This window comes from Tachypleus tridentatus, chromosome 10 (assembly GCF_004210375.1).
Source record: "Tachypleus tridentatus isolate NWPU-2018 chromosome 10, ASM421037v1, whole genome shotgun sequence".
Classification (NCBI taxonomy): domain Eukaryota; kingdom Metazoa; phylum Arthropoda; class Merostomata; order Xiphosura; family Limulidae; genus Tachypleus; species Tachypleus tridentatus.
Window position 1 is genome coordinate 65,715,129 of NC_134834.1, and position 18,697 is coordinate 65,733,825.

At 33.4% G+C, this 18,697-nt stretch overlaps 1 protein-coding gene and 1 long non-coding RNA gene across 4 annotated transcripts in view; one reads left to right on the forward strand and one right to left on the reverse strand.

The window, feature by feature from the left end:
• LOC143229472 (uncharacterized) overlaps nt 1–18,697 on the forward strand; it is a 108,314-nt gene that overhangs the window by 87,346 nt on the left and 2,271 nt on the right. The gene's annotated exons all lie outside the window — the stretch shown is intronic.
• The window catches only part of LOC143229471 (tachykinin-like peptides receptor 99D), a 165,395-nt gene that overhangs the window by 34,480 nt on the left and 112,218 nt on the right, over nt 1–18,697 (reverse strand). The gene's annotated exons all lie outside the window — the stretch shown is intronic.

The following is an 18,697-nucleotide window of genomic DNA, read 5'->3' on the forward strand; positions in this document are numbered from 1 at the left end:
TAGGGTTAAAAATATATATTAAACAAATATGCTGATGCTTGGAGCAAAGTGACATAAAGGATAAAGACATTGAACATATCAACAAACACACGTTCCCAAAGTAGTTTTGTCTTACGGTTTCTTCATTTGTTAAAGTTTTCACTTTTACTATAAATATAGGTTGCTACTGTTTTAAGAAAACTAATCACAAAGTAATGACAATTGCTTTGAAGTGCACTAATGCACAAGCAGGCTAATTATGAAGCTAATGACCGGACGCGGCTTCGTGGGTAGCGTGTTTGGACTGAGAATCTAAAGTTGTTGCAAGAAGAGAATGCGTAATTTGAAGCCGTAGGTGCATTACATGAGAGAGGAGAACATGCTATTGTTCGATCAGATAAAAATATATTAAATTTTGACGGTGGGCGCTGTCTGATTACCTCCAGTCTATCAGCTTATAGTTAATTAGTAAAGGCTGTGCCCTTGTGTAGCTTTGTGTAAAATTAAAAAGAAATAGAAACAGTGAAGCTAGTTTGTTTAGAAGTCACACTAATGTTTCAAAACGTGATCACAAGATTTTATATTGTTCCAAACGTCACTAGTGCTTAAGAAAACTGATGGACTTTAGCAGTTCTGTAAAGCCCCAAAACCGATCATAGTTTCGTGTGTTTTGGTCAAACGTGCACTGATATTGAGGATTAATTATGAAGTTAGTTTGCTAAGAAGTTCACTGATACTTTATACAAAGATCACAGAGTTACACTTTGCTTTGAAGTGTGTTGATCCTTAGCTTACCTGTATAAAGACTTACCTGGTGTACGAGCACTATTTGATGTGAAAACAAAATCGAAACTTTATGTTGTTTAATATATACTGTATTTTTCGGTGTATAAAACGCACCCCTATTTTCAAGGCTATCTTTAGGGAGAAAACTACTTTTCACAGTTATCATTTATTTATTTGTTCTACATCAGCATAATCTTTTATTATTCTTTAGAATACTTCAAAAGTATTAGGCATAAAATGTTTTACCTTTGGTGCATGTGACGCGGGGTTTTTTGAGACCCCTTTTTTGGAAAAAAAAGTGCGTGTTATATACCAAAAAATACGGTTGTTCAAAAAAACATGTGTCTAATCCTGTGGACACCTTCTAAAATAACTTGTAATATATGGTAAGACTCTGAAGTAAGCAGGTAATGTTAAATACGTGAATATGAAGCGTACGATTGGAAACTAATTGTATGCCAAAACAACACAACAGTAGCATTTCATTGTTAGTGTTTCATAATTATCTATTACGTAGTAGGTAACATAGTGTAATGTGTTCTGGATACTTTGTTAAAATAAAACAAAAAATACACGGGTAGGTATAGGATGTTCGGGTTTTGTAGTCTAATCAAATGTAATGTTTACAGGATGTATCGTAAAAAAAATTTTTTTTACTGGTCTTTGTTCTGCAAACGAATTTCGCATCAAATTGTAAGAAAATCTTAGGGAACTGGAAAGAGTGAATGTCACTTGCTTTTAGTCTATATTTAATGCATTAAGAGCATTTTCAGCCGGAAAACGTGTGCTATTAACTAATTTAAAACAAACACGGTCAGCCATTGAAGCTTGAAAGTAATGCTTTACGAGGTTCTTTATCCTGAGAAATGAATATTTTTCTAATCAACCCGTTCTTTGAAGCTTAAAGTGTGACAGTTGTTCGCCTTGCATGTTTCACTGAAAGCATTAATTAAAACTTGTTCCAACACGAAAACTAATTCCGTTTTTCTTCTTTTTCTATTAAAGTTCCATAACTTGAATTAGCTCTGCGATTAGTTTGCATTTCTTATCCAAACATTCACGCAATTCCTATTCTTAACGCATTAGCTACACTCATTATAAAAACTCAAAATGATTTCTCAGTTAAAAGTATAATTTCCAATTATTGCTATTAGTGTAAGATAAAACTGTAGTCGTATTTAGCCATTTTAAATTAGTAAACCTTTTTCCAGTTCAACCTGTTAATTTTTCACAGTCAGAGACGCATTTTTTTCGAAAGAACATAAAAGTATTATTATTAATAATTTTATTTTATATTAAATGCTCATTACGTTTTACATACACCGTCACTCCTTAATGTAATAAAATGTAGCTTCTAAATTCTTAAAGCTCTTTAAAGTCTTAAAATGTTGTATACTCAACTAGTATTTTCACTACGTTAATAAACAAAACGCTTCGATTAGTGCTAAGTCGGACTTTCAGAACAGCATTTAGCAGCATCTTCTTGGTAGTGCTAAATATTGCTTACAGAATGGTATTCAAAAATCCTTCAGAATTAGTACTGAACAGAATTTTTAGAACCATAAGACGTTGAGAACGTATTGATTCAGAGTAGGATTTTCAAAACGGTATTGTATGACACCTTCAGTATAATTCTAAATATAGCATCTTCAAAATGATGTTTAACAATGCTTTCAGAATATTGTTAAACAGAATCTTCAGAATAATGTGTTAAGCAACGCTGTTAGAATGTTTATGAACAACAACATCAGAAAGATACTAGAGAAAATTTTCAGGATAATTGTGAGCAGTACTTTTAAAATAAACAGTACCTTCTGAATAACACTGGACACTTCAGTATGGTCATAAATCACATCTTCGGAATGATACTAAACAAATTTCTAGGACAGTACTTAACAAGATTTTCAGAATGAAATTTTATGAAATGTATTCAGACTACGAATTTATGCCAATTGTCTGAGACTGTGTAAAAACCTGAGATGTAGACTACACAGCTGCATTTTTACTACCTTTTTTCCATAGTTTTAAATAGTTTCGTAACTACCTAATTAGATTATTATAGGTTTTAATTTGTAGTGTATTGAGTACTTTATATCAGTTTGTTTTACGGATAGTTTCTATTAATATTTAAATCAACTTTCTATATTACTTTAGTTATAATCTACATAGATAGCTTACTTTTAATTGGAAGATCTCAACATTATATAGATATATTTAACATTATATCTAGAGCATGTTACGAAAGTAAAGGACCCGGCATGGCCAAGTGGTCTTGGAGCTTGACTCGTAATCTGAGGATCGCTGGTTTGAATTCCTGTCACACAAAATATGCTCGTCCTTTCAGCTGTTTAGACTTTATAATGTGACGGTCAATCCCACTATTTGTTGGTAAAAGAGTAGTCCAAGAGTTGGCGATGGGTGATGATCACTACCTGCCTTCCCTCTAGTATTACACTGCAAAATTAGGGACGGCTAGCGCAGATAGCCTTCATGTATCTTTGTGCGAAATTCAAAAAAAAAGACGAAAATAAGGTTTTTCTTTTCCAAGCACGGTTAAAAGAAGAATGAATAATTCTTCTGATCAACAAAATATTAAAGCAGAATCTAATTTAGATTCCAAGAAAACAGACAATAGTTTTCGCTATCATGAAATTATTTTACAGCAGTCTTAGAAATTATATAAAACTAACAGAATTGGTTCCACCGAACTTCTAGGCCGAGTACAGCTGGAAGAGGATAGAGATTAGCCCTCATTGGATTTTGTTGTAGGATCTACTCTGAAAACTTCGTAATGATATTGATCTTGTACAATTCGTAAAACTGATTACCTTCGAAAATTAAGTCATTGACTTTAACTTTCCGGAACAGAGCGGAATATAAGTAAAGGGAAACTGTTATTAGAAGAAAAAAAAAAGTTGAAACAACAAAAAGAAAAAGCATGTTAAATCATTTTAGTGACTTCATTTGTGAAGTATAAAACCCACATAAAAACTGGTGTCTTTATTTGATCAACCGTAAGTGTGAAGATTTAGAACGCTAAAACATTGGTTTTGATACCCCTAGTGTGCACAGCACAGATAGCGCATTGGGCAGCTTTGAACTTAAAAACAAACAAACAAAATACAGTAATTCTTGATGACGAGAAACCCACTTGAAATAAAAATGTATCTCAGAACGGGTGGTATGGGTATTAACACTTTTATTGATGAGCAGACAGCCACCTTTATTAACCTAAAGATGACCCAGGAAGGTTGTTCTCTGCTTATCAATAAAAGTGTTAATACCCATACCAGCCGTTCTGAGATACAAACAAAATACAGGTTAGTTGGTTTTACAACATGTGTCCCGACCGACAGAATGAATCAGTGCAAATAAAGGAACGAATTTAGATTAACTCAGAAACTTAACAAGGCCATGTCCAACACAGAATCAAATACTGACATACAAGTAAACAGAACATGAGCAGTATATATATCAGAAGAAAGGAAAAACAAAAGTAACTTAGAATCTATCAAGCTAATCCACGACTTCAAACTTCACACCAACACTCACGTGCAGGACAATTTACAAATAGATACTAAGTTCATTGATCGATTCTAAAAATAGGAGAACTAACACTACAGACATACCTAAAGGCACACTAATAAACTTAAGTGACTGACCATTAATAAAACGGCAAGAAAATGTACTAGGTAAGATGTTAAACTTTGCTCTAACATACGACAAAATGCTCATTTTAGATATAGTTGAAACCACAGAAGACACAACTTACAGACTACGAGAAGAGGGAAAAAAAACTCAGAGTCATAAGTCAAGAAAGTCATTAATCGTAAACCTCATTGTGATAGCAATACAACAGAATAAACCCCTTAAATAACGTAAAGAAAGAGAACACGTTTTCATTAACTTATAATGCTTTTACCAGTAGGCAAGGATGATCAAGACAAAACGAAATACACCCTGAAGCTCTAAACTCTAGTTGTAGATAGATGATCATTATTGAAAGATTAAGCAACCCATTAGCTAACATAAGGAAACCGAACCACCTCTTCAAGAAACATCGGGAAGAATTTGAAACAGAAAGAGTCAAACAACCTAGAATACCACCTCATACATCAAAACGCAGAGATTTACTTGTGTTACCCATTGGCTGGATATCTTGTATCAGAAAAGAATCCATAACCCGAGCATTTTCTGAAAGTGGCCGTTCCTTCATCAGGGGGTGGTAAATTTATAGTTTGTTTGTTTTCTGGACTTCACGCAAAGCTACACGAGGGCTATCTGCGCTAGCCGTCTCTAATTTAGCAGTGTAAAACTAGAAGGAAGGCTAGTCATCACCACTCACCGCCAACTCTTGGGCTACTATTTTACCAACGAAAGGTGGGATTGACCGTTACATTGTAACGCTCCCACAGCTGAAATGGCGAGCATATTTGGTGTGACGGGGATTCGAACTCGCAACCCTCAGATTACGCCGAATGTTTTAACCCACCTGGCCATGCCGGGCCTTAAATTCATAGTTAAACATGTTGCTCAGGTGTGTTGCTATTATATCTGAAGTGAGACCGAAATGCTTACAGAAATATTAAAAATGAAACTTACATATGTATATTATTCAATTTAATTCCTAAAGATTTTCATTAATACATCACTATTTCAATTCTTGTATCACTAATTACTTTTGTTGATAAATCGCACAAATGTTATGGTCATTACTTCTCACACAAACATACATTCTTATAAGCTGTACTTATTCTAAAACTACTCTCGCTTTTTTATTATAATCTTTTACATACACATATAACACTAGTTCACAAATTATGACATATTATTCTAAAAATTCTGATGTTTCAATTCCAGTACAACGGCGACATAACTTGCATACAGTGGACACTTACCTTTAATGAAAAAAAATCCACTTTTCTAAAGCGCTTGAGTTCTCAGATTTCTTTTGTAACGATCCCATTTGCTTTGAAATATCATGATTAAATATGTTGTAGATATATTAGCATCAACAAGCAAAATATCCTCATATTTTAAGAGTCCATTTCATTTTATGTCTATCACGAAAAATAATCCCAATAACTTCACAAGTTACAAAATTCAGCTTTGATGTATTCAAACTATACACTTAGGTATAAGCACTTTAAACATTAGAGATTGTCCGCCAATAACTTGAAAATGGCAAACATTCTCCACAGTAATAGAACATACAGCCATTTGTATCAGCACAACTTTCTTCCAACAATAAGAAAACTTAATCATGAACTCATCTCTATCACCATTTCTCAGAAATCTCTGTACTGAACATTCTGAATTTAACGTCTTTATAACAGTCCCTCTACGCCTCAAGGTTTGACCCGGGTATATTGGTGATACGTTCGTAATATAACCACAAAATACAATACAGACAAGATCCAGGAATTCATGAGCTACCTTAATAGATTACATCCAGTAATACTGTTTACAACAAAAATAGAAGATAAGCTTCCATTTTGCTAAAAGGACAGTTATAAAGGATACATAAATCATATACTGTATGAGTTTATAGGAAACTCGTATAAGATAGATAATGGAACAGACAAACAAAACACAATCAAGATACATATAATAACATACACAGTTATATACTAGAAACGTTCACATAAGGTAACTCAATACACTAATCAATTCTGCTCTATAAATACCTCAATAGTACAAAAGTGGGCGTCACAAACTGCACAGCTTCCAGAAGAAACTAAGTTTGTAATAAAAACAGCTGCTAAGATGAAATATAAACGCATCGCTACAACGCCCCCTTTGACAGTGCATGCTTTAAATACTTGATAATAATGTAAGTACTTCGAATAAACGATAAGTAAATCACAACCACACTTCCCGATGTCAGAGTCTTTCTGAAAGCATCCAGAAGACATGTGAAGAACATAAAGTCAGGACAGTATTAAAAACAAAGTACAATAGAATCACAGTTGGTACATATCAAACCACTTAAAGGCTTAACGAAGAGCGAAAAACCATTTATAACATCCCGCCGTGAATTGGAGAAACGAAAGAAACAAGTTAAAATGCCTGAGTATGAAAGTCACATAATATTATTTAATATTGATCTATCGATAGCCCACCATGTCAGACAAGATAATGCAATAAACTGGAATAATACGAAAAGAATGGTATATAAAACACACACGAAACAAATAAACTTTGCACGTCAGCTTAACTTATAACATACATTCAGTCAAATTAGCATAAAAGTCAACAGTGTCTCTAAGTGCCACAGCGGTATGTCTGTGAACTCAAACCGCTAGAATCCAGGTTTCGATACCCGTGGTGGGCAGATTACAGATAGCCCATTGTGTGCTTTCTGTTTAATTCCAAGCAAATAAACAAATTAAAAGTCAACAAACCAGAATACTTTTCTCGAAAGCATACAAATAATAATAGTTAAGTGATTCAAGCCCTAACTGGGAAGACCCACAGATATCTAGATATCTTGTACCAGAAAATAAACCATAATCCAAACATTTTCTGAAACAAAATAGTGATACTCTAGTGAAATACAGCAGAATGTGACCAGTCTATATCAGAAGAAAGATAATACAGAAGCAATTTAGACAGAAGAAAGATGATGCAGAGGCAATTTAGACAGAAGAAAGTTAATACATAGACAATTTAGACAAGAAAGATCATACAGAGGCAATTTAGACAGAAGAAAGATTATTTAGACAGAATAAAGATTATACATAGGTAATTTAGGCAGAAGATAGATCATACAGAGGCAATTTAGACAGAAGAAAGATAATACAGAGGCAGTTTAGACAGAATAAAGATGATACATAGGCAATTTAGGCAGAAGAAAGATAATACAGAGGCAATTGAGGCAGAAGAAGATAATACAAATGCAATTTAGACAGAAGAAAGATAATACAGATACATTTTAGACTCTGTGAAGGTAATTCACAACTATTCAAGATTCATATCAATATGCGCACTCACGTGCAAAGAAGATTTGCAAACAGAAACTAAATTCAATGGTTGATTTTAAAGACTAACTTTATAGACATACCTTAAGCCTATAAAGGTACAACGATATCATAATAATACTTCAGTCTGAATTATTAAAAGTTACGTATTGTTACACAGAGTTAACAACTTTTGCATCACAAAATATTCATGCACTTATATCATACAAGTGGGTTCAGATTGAAGGCTTATAATTCCTCAAACACGAATATCCTGTGCTTTTAGTGATATTGGAAAAACAAAGGAATATCGACCAATTTGGAATACTAGAGTAATCTAGAATGAGATCTGCAACAATCATACTCAAGTTGTGGGAAGCGAAATGTGGCGTAACATATGGTAGTCCACGAACACAAAGATTAAAGGAAAAAGTTGTCCATCTATTGAAAGTAATAGTAAGTGTCATAATCAAAAAGGATCTTCGTCTGAAAACGAGGTCAATAAGGGTATGAGTGTATATCAAGTAGCTCCATGATGAAACGTGGAATCAATTCTTTTCAATGCGAAAGTATTTCGGACCCTGTTATCATAATGTTGAAATGGACACTAGAAAATCAGTGCCCCCATATACTAGATGGATTATGGACGGTTAGCAGGGAAGACTTGTGCATTTTGGACACAACAACCTTTTTGCAGAGTATTTTGTTATGGAAAACACACTGTAGGCCTAGCGTCAAAATGCACGTTCTTCAGACGGAATAAGATCGGACTTAGTAATATGGACTTTAACGACGTGGCGAAGCTTTTAAGTTGTTTTAACAAATCATTGTATTCAATTTCACACAAATCTACACTTGTGATATCTGTGTAGGCATTACTTACTAGCTTTGAAATAATAAACTAGAGGAAAGCCAGCTCATCAACCCCTCCCATCGTCAACCCTTAAGCTACTTTGTTAGACCGAGAAGTTGAACTTAACTGTCACTGTTATAACGCACTCATGGCCCGAATATACGGAACGCTATATTCGTCTGTCAGTAACGAGACTCGAACCGTGTAAACTCGGATTCACAGTCCGGCATGTTAATCACTGAACTCAATATAATTTACTTAACCTCTGTAATTCAAGAATATGAAAAGGTCTCTCTCCTTTCAATGGAAAAATTCGAGAACATTTTATGATTTTTACGTTGATTTTTTTCAAACTTTATTAAATTTCCTTAACGACATATGTTAATAACTGAAGAGAGAATACAAATTACTTTTAAGATTTTAACCCTCAATATATAAGTTTCATACATAAATATTGTGACATTAAAATTTACGAAGCTTTCAACTAGTGCGTCTGTATTAAGTCCTAAAGAAGGAGGTAGCGTGTTCTTTAATAGATGCTTAATTTTATGTTTTTTGAACTAGTTGATTTCTAAGCAATTGATGTAATTTTGCCCAACTCCTTTGTTTTTTCAGCTCTACCAACTATTTAAACAAATTTATCTGTTGAACAAAATGCCGTACTTTTCCTTCAGTTTAAGGTTCAATCTCAAGTGGAACAGTTTGTAATATATTTTTCGGCCTCGCTCGCCTTTTAATGATGTTTTAAAAGAAATACTCTACAGACAATCAGACATGCTGAAGGTAAAAAAGGTTTTCCAAGGGGAACTTAAAAAGAATTTTGTTAAAGTGCAAGAGCTGTTGAAACGTATGTTTGGCTCTTTCATATTCAAATTAGAAACAAAATTAGTAATTATGTCGTATAACAGAGTACGTAGATCAGGCCATTATTTTTTTTTCTGTGTGTGCTTTTATGTACAAAAAGAACGCAACTGTTGCAACGAAATGTGCTAAGGATTGTCTCATTATTTACACTTGGTAGTTATTTATATACCATAGTTATAATTATTTTCTGTAAATGTTTTTACTAGGTGTTTACTAAGGATTTCTGTTTAAACGTCAAAAATGTTTTAAGCGAGTCATTACAACACAAGTACTGATTTTTAAATATATATTGTTTGAGTCTCTATCACAAGAACAGATATACATGTTCTGTTGTTGTTTTGGCGCCACAACAAGAAACGCGTATTGATTTTCATAACGTTTCAGTCACCACCACAAGAAACGTATTGATTTTTCTATCATTCGTTGTTTTGTTCCCATATTAATTTTCAATTATGCATTATTTTAGTTACAATCCAAGAAACATGTATTGTTTTTCTGTTGTGTATTGTTTTAGTCACTACGTTAAGAAACATATTTGTTTTTTGTTACGCGTTGCTTTATTTTTATTAAGTTTTATCTGTTTAGTTTTTCAGCACTTTTATATAAGAAACAAACGCAAAAGCATACTTTGTGTCGTAAACACCAAACCGTACTATAAGTTATCTACTTTGTGCCCGTTAAAGGGATCTAACATCGATATATAGCTTCATTATAATACATTAAGTTTTACGCTGAATTCCTTGGGCACAAAAGTCACGATTTATTTATAGTACAAGAATATCAAACAGCTTTTTTTAACTGATTACCTCTAGAAGTATCCCCTTAAATGAGCATCTTATATTAAGTAATATTATAAGGAACGTATTTTATGACTTAGATGAAACTGATAGCCAACTTCGTTTGCCACTTCCAGTTTAAATAAGGAAAAATGATATTCTTATTAAAACTGTCATTTATAGCTGAAAGTTTGACATTTCTGACATCTGTGATTAGGTTTTCCTTAGCATAAAATTCCAGGCAGGTGCATTATATCGATATTCAAAGCCACTCTGAGGTATTTTACGAAACTTGTGCCTGAAAAAACGTTTTAGTTTTGTTATATACATGAAATTAGTGGAACTTTGAGATTTTGGTTGCGATCTTTGTCTATGAAATGGTCTTTAATCGGGACAAGATTATACATGTTCACAGAAAATAAAGAAAACGTTGATATTATTTTACCACGTCAAAAAAACACACACAAAAATTCAACTTTAAATACACGAATTAAGTTGTTGTAAGATGAGCTCTTATAAGTATTTACACCTCAAGTGCATTCTTTTTTACAAGACGGTGTTTGCCAAGTTTTGTTCAAGTTTTTTATCCTTTTAAATGTCAAATAAAGTCCAATTAACTTTAATCGCATTTCACGAGATTGTATTCGTTAGAAATGCCGACGATTTCATAATATAGAGCATTAGTCTCGTAATCTGAAGGTCAAGGGTTCGAAACACTGTTAAACCAAACATGCTCGCACTTTCAGCCCTGAAACAGTTAAATTTTGACGTCCAGTCTCACTATTCGTTGGTAAAAGAGCAGCCCAAGAGTTGGTGAAAGGCTATCTGTATTCTCTCTTGTCTTACACTGCTAAATTAGAGATGGCTAGCACAGATAGTTTTCGCATAGCTTTGTGCGAAAATTCAAAATAAGAAAACAAATAAAATTGGAAAAACGAATGAATATATATATTTTGTGCAGATTTGCGCGAATATTAAAACCAAATGAATATGTATGTAAAAAGTTATCCAAATCAAACTTTCAATATCTAGAAGAACTGGCCGACACAAAGATGTGTGTACAGATGATACAGCTCTTTTCCTTATTTTGCTCTTTCAATGTTAGGTTGTCTTCTGATTAGTGAGTTGGAACTCATTCCATATCATTAACACTTTCTTTTCTTGTACTTTCCAATCTTTGAATTATTTGTTTCTCAGTATGCTTTTCAATATTTTCATATACCTCTGTAATTTGATTAACGTGTATTAAGGACTAAAATAATAGATATAAGGCATGTATGCGAAAATTAGAGCAATATGAAGAACTCGGAGTATGCTAAATGCATGCTACAAACATCGTAGGTGACATATGAAGTAGGGAAACAATTTGGTTAAAATTATTGATACTTGGAACTTTTAAGATACATATTTGCATTTTGAAGGGCTAGGTGTCCAAAATCTGGTGAGAAAAAGTTGGTGTTTATAATGGAAGAAATCAAGGAGGTTTTTTATTGTGGTGTAGTCAATAAGTTCTAGTAAGTTTCAGATTATTCGATTTTTCCATAATTAGTGGCAGACAAACCGCATCAGTACAGCCTTCAATGAATTATTGAGATAAATAGCAATGTAACGAACTGTTTGCTAAACATAAGCAGCAAACATCTTTTACCAGTTATAGGATAACACTGCACAACCAGGCGAATATCTTATGATCCTTGAAGGGAGGAACAGAACGGTTTTTGCCCTGATATACCACACAATGCTGCAAATGAAGCTTTTTAACAACACTGCTGATTTGTCAACACCAAAAGTAGACGTCGAGGTATGGCCAATGGTACACAAAGATGCTTTCCTTGGTCGTTTTACAGAGGTATCGATACCTTTGGCATTTGAAAAGCAATCATTTGAATGCATACACTTCTAACACTGATGAACTTTTCCCAAAAGACTGGTAAATCCGATCAGTTGTCTTATTGCTTCGTGACGTACATAAGACAGAGTTAAAATTTTTACTGTAGGGATCTATACCATATATTTGTTTATTAAGTATATTGGGACCTCAGTAGCTAATAAAGTCGCCTATAAATTGTGGTAATAAAATCATAGTTCTTATTGGTTGCTTACATTGGTATGAATATTAATGTTTTGAACTGAAAACAACATGTGATAACTTGTTATATTCAAATATGCTCTAATCAACGTTTAATTCTCTACTCAGCACCTTAAGGTCATGGATGTTGCTGTGAAAAAGGAAAAAAAAAAGTGATTACCACTTTGGCAGAGATTCCATGTTTGTAGGGCAATATATCCACGACCAAACGGCACATTAAAAAAAATCTCTTCGTGCATTTTTAATATCTTATACAGACCTACAGTTGACACAAATGTCACAGATTCAAATCAAATAGTACAGTAAATCGAATTTTAAACGTCAGTCCAAACGTGTTCTGTCTCGCGAATCAACTGTTAAAACATTGATAATCTACGTTACCAGATTGTAAAGTTAAAAATAATGTTTAAAAGCATAACGTCCACCGCTGGTATAGCGCTAAGTGTACGGATTTACAATGTTAAAATCAGGGAGTTCGATTTCTTTCAGACATGGCACATAGCTTGATACCCAATCTGGCTTTGTTATAAGAAAACACACAGACACACATAAATGCATCGCTATGTTACAACATCAGCCTTTTTAATTAAAAATACTTAAACACATTGCTATACCAAAATATTAGTCTGTAAGGTTTAATCAAACACATTGATGCACTACACTATTAACATTTAAAGGCTTTACTTGACATTTGTTTTAGCTGTATTGAAGTTTTCTACCAGTAAATTTTGTCGGGACTTTAATTAATATGTATTACTAAATTTTAGATGTGAATAATTAGAGCTAGTTACACATAATACCTTTTCCCACATAGCACAATTTAAGCTGTTTAAAATACCATAATTTTATTTTTTTCAATTTCATCTTTTATATCTGTCAGTGTTAACAGGGAATGGTATAAATATATGATATATTATGTGTTTGTAGTTAAGTATGAAACTACACAATTGACTATTTGGCTTGTACCCAGTATAGGTATCAAACTCCGATGTCGAGTGTAATACGTTCGCAGTTTGAAGGTATCTTTTATATCTGTCAGTATCAGTTTAACAAAGAAGCACAAATCTACTTTGGCCCGGCATGGCCAAGCGTGTTAAGGCGTTCGACTCGTAATCCGAGGGTCGCGGGTTCGAATCCCAGTCGCACCAAACATGCTCGCCCTTTCAGCCGTGAGGGCGTTATAATGTCACGGTCAATCCCACTATTCGTTGGTATAAAAGTAGCCCAAGAGTTGGCGGTGGATGGTGATGACTAGCTGCCTTCCCTCTAGTCTTACACTGCTAAATTCGAGACGGCTAGCGCAGATAGCCCTCGAGTAGCTTTGTGTGAATTTCAAAACAAACAAACAAATACAGTTCATGAAAAAATTGTTCATAAACTAATATATGTTCGTAATTGAAATTTGAATATACAGTTAAATACTTCAATTAATGCTTTATAAATCCTGGTTTGTGCCATGTATTCTATTTATTTGAGAAATAAATCATCAAAATAATAATAGTGCATTAATTCAATGTAGAATTAGCCAGCCATGTAAGCTGAATTCGCGTCGTTCTTGTCACAGAAAGAAACATTTCTGAATAAACCTGATAACGTCATCACAAATTTATCTGCCCATTAAGTTAACGACACAAAGGAAGAAGCTTAGCTACTGGTTTAACTTTCTGTTCAACTGAAGTTTGATAATCATTTGTCTGTGTTTCAATTTTTATTGAAACAGTGAAAATGTTGCAGTATATCTTATTTTACTAGTGACTTATATAAATAGTTAAAGCCTTATTATCTTTTCGGTCTTATAACGTAAATGGCGTAAGCTATCCGTTAAAAATTATCAAAACGCTTGTTAATCTTAAGAAGTAGGAATAATAATTAAGCGAGATAAAAGGAATGGTGTTGTTATTTTAAATAAAATTATTATATTACTAAAGTAAAAGGTATAATAAATCATAGAAATAAATTTGTTTAAATTAGAGGAAATAAATACTGTAAAGGAAATTAAATTCCAGTGATAAATATTACAGTGAAATAGATGATACAAGTGAAGACAGGATTCTTATTTTGCTTGAAAGTGAACTTCGACTTGTGGATCACACACAAAGATCATGTGCATGTGCTGAACAAACATAAATCGAGTTAACCTGTGAGACTAGTTTTGTTTCAATAATATACTAGTAACAAACATGCAGTTAAAGATGACGTGGAGTTTTCACAATTAGCGCAAAATTTGAAAGTTAATTAAGATATTTATACACCTAGTTTAACGTCAACTCTCTGAGCATGAATATTGTTTAGCAAGAAACCTTTGATCTTGGTTATAAATTGATTTTTGTTCCTCAATTAATGATTTATTGAAATATATTTACTGTGATAGTTTATATTACTGTGAAAGGGTTATTTTATGTTTTAACGAAATTATAGCTGATTAATACCTGTATACGAGAACCATTATGCTAACAGAACAATGAAAACGACTTATAAGCATTATGAAGATGATTTTGTACAGATAACATACTATATATTTCAAAAAATATTGGTCTAAAAGAAGACATATTACTAATTTGAAGTTGACTTTTAATTTTCAGAATAAGATTAGTTCATCTTATCTTAATTATTTTAGATAAGTAATAACAAACCAAATCGCTATGTTACACTACCAGTTTGTAATGTTAAAATTAATTGTAAAATTAAGGCCTTTGATTAGAGCTTGTTTACGAACACCATGAAGCTGAAGACTGAAATGTTTAGTCTTCACGATGTTTTTATTGAAGATCTAATCAAAGGCCTTAATTTTAACATTCCAACTTTCAGAATAAATACTGCTAATTATAGTTATAAGATAAATTGTTTAATAACATTGATATACTAACACTATCAGATATAGGGCAACAAGTTAACATCTGACTTTCTGAATTATCTCTCTCTGATTAACGAGAAGGGTACTGAACAGGAAATTTTCTTATTCATATTTAAAACTGATTCAAAAGAACTCACACAGTTATAATTTCGCGATAGTAAGTATCACTAGGCGTTACGTAAATTTATTTTACTTGAATTTTCCTCGATAAATGTTTTATTACAAATACCAAAAAAAGGCATTTAATACCTCGTTGCAGCCTTAACTTTAAAGTAGAGTAGATACTTTATAGTTATTAATTTGAGTGTTCTTATGTAACCCTAGAATTACCTCGACTGGTCTGGTGGTGGAGCAGCGGTAAGTCTTCGGATATACAACGCTAAAATCAGGGGTTCGATCCCCCTCAGTGGATAGAGCAGATAACTCGATATGGCTTTACTATAAGCAAATACATAAACACATGCATTACCGATTGGGTTCACATATTTCTGAACCGTACACTAACTTGCTTATGGATGCATGCATTTGTTTGTTAACAGGCTTCCAAGTAAAATATAAGGCTCATAACAGATGTAAGGAAACATTCCGTCAATATTACAACCAATCCCCTTAATTAATGCTGGGGGGCTTGTTCGTATTTTGGTCCCAGTAGCGCATCATTATGTTTGAAGGCTTATAACGCTATAAACTGTTTCGATACCCGTGATGGGCACAGCGCAGATATGCCGTTGTATATCGTCGTGCCTGACAACAAAAGAAAAACTATGTATTTTATATAGGAAATGAACTAATTTACCCTTTTTTGTGTCAATTTCTTGTTTATACTGAATATTGTAACATGCAGAAACTTCAGTTATGTAATATATGGACCTCCTTGTTCCTTTCAGTGGTCGCTAAAAAAACCAGTAATTTGTACTACATGATTCTCATCACAAGTGTAAGCGTTATCTTGTACCTATGCTACGTCAAAATTATGTTTTCAAATACCTTAAAATAATGCTTGTAAGTTCCTTTAATATTGTCCTAATGTAATAATAATGTATAGGTTTATGATTATTTTGTTTGCGAATTTCGCTCCAAGTTACATATGGGCTATCTGCGCTAGCCGTCCTTAATTTAGTAATGTAAGACTAGAGGAAAGGCCGCTAATCATTTCCATCCACCACCAACTTTTGGGCTACTCTTTTACCAACGAATAGTGGGATTGACCCCCACTTAATAACGCCCCACGGCTGGAAGGGCCAGCATGCTTGGTGTGATGGGGATTCGAACCTGTGACCCACAGATTGCGAGTTGAACGTCCTAAGCACCTGGCTTTATTATTATTTACATTTATAATATGTTACTATATGTTCCCACTGTTATATACTCTAAAACACTGCAGAAGTTGAGAAGTCAGTCAGTTTTGCCGTTACTAAGTAACTGCCCTAATCTTTACAGACTTTTTCTGGCTTTATGATTTGTTGCGGCTATTTGGCCCTTTACCAGTCGTTGACGAAAAAGAAATTTGATTTTAACGTTTCAAAGTAAAAAAAAATTATTACGCCTTACGTTTTTATTCCATTTCCATTTAACACGATCTTCAGTCAGCAGTAGAAAGCAAAAAGCAGAGTTGTGCATTTATACATGTTTGAGTTAAAGTTGGCGTTTACGAATATTTTATTATTCTACGTGAATTAACCCTGAAGGGTTTATTAAAACAGTTTTTTTCCGAATTGCAGCTGTGGATTCTAATTAAAGTATTTCAACACGTAGTAGTATGTTATGTAAGTAGAGCGTGTGTTGATAAAGCAAGTTGGCAGCTATGCATTGAAAATGGTTTAATATTGAGGCAGTTTAAAAGTAATGGCGAAAGTCAAATTGTGGCAATGATGTAATCGCATATGCTACAGCTGTACTTTTACCAAGTACGTTCAGGACTGTCGTCGCTTTATTGAACTGGAACATTAAACAGTGATAGAGCTTTTATCTAGGATAAGAAAAAATTATTACTTATAGTTTTTTAAAACTTTTTTTACACCAGTGACGGAACTATGAAGAGAAATAAGTGACTGTAGTAGCGATATTTATATATTACTGTATATTTGAGTCTAAATTGAAATATGAAGAATGCTTCTTAAATATAAACGACTTTTTTAAGCACAAACAGTTTCAGAAATTATGTGGAGTTGAATTTTTATTTAATTGACAATTTATAATGATGTTTGATTATCCAGTAATAATCGAACAATATCGAAAATCACAAAGCATTACCCTCAGTTCGTGATATTAACAGGGAATGGTATAAATATATGATATATTATGTGTTTGTAGTTAAGTATGAAACTACACAATTGACTATTTGGCTTGTACCCAGAATAGGTATCAAACTCCGATGTCGAGTGTAATACGTTCGCAGTTTGAAGGTATCTTTTATATCTGTCAGTGTTAGTTTAACAAAGAAGCACAAATCCACTTTGGCCCGGCATGGCCAAGCGTGTTAAGGCGTTCGACTCGTAATCCGAGAGTCGCGGGTTCGCATCCAGGTCGAGCCAAACATGCTCGCCCTTTCAGCCGTGGGGGCGTTATAATGTCACGGTCAATCCCACTATGCGTTGGTATAAAAGTAGCCCAAGAGTTGGCGGTGGGTGGTGATGACTAGCTGCCTTCCCTCTTGTCTTTCACTGCTAAATTCGGGACGTCTAGCGCAGATAGCCCTCGGGTAGCTGTGTGCGAAATTCAAAAACAAACAGTTTGAAGGTGTGTGTTTTTTATAGCAAAGTCACTTTGGGCTCTCTTCTCTGTCGACCGAGGGGAATCGAACCTATGATTTTAGCGTTGTAAATCCGTAGACTTACTGCTGTCCCAACGGGACACACAATTCGAAGGAACACGGATTTTTTGATTCATACATTTCAAACAAGTGTATGTTGAAAAGTACTAATGATTAAGTTTAGGTCAAACATACATTAACATTGAAAAATACATACACATATGCACGCACGATCGCACACAAAGTAGCAAGGAACTGGTGTTTTCAATTAACTTGGTTCTTTGTAAATAAACCATATTTTTATAGAATTGATATTCTTGTCATCTGCATAGTAGCATATATTTTAATATCGCTTAACTAAATGCACTCATTTTAGTGGATGTTCGATTTTAATTTGTAGCACAAGCAACGTGCCTGAACTGCACTTCACAGTTACATGATTTCATATAAAGTAACACCATTTCGTGTAGTCTATACTATTAAGCATGACTTTGTTACGAGTCTCATAGATTTAATTTAATTTCATATATTTCGATTAGCTTTAAACCTTTCTTTTTAATAAAAGTGATTTTTTATTACAAGTTCAGTAAGGAAGGACTTATCACTATTGACAATATTACCACATTTCTACGATTTATTTAGAAATCCATACAATACAAAATAAATGTCTATACGAGTTTCTAATTACTTCTGAGTACAAGTACTCGGAATTAAAGGGTTTTACTTAAAATCTCGTACTTTTGTAGGTGCATTTTAGTATTATTATTATATCTGATAGCTGGAAA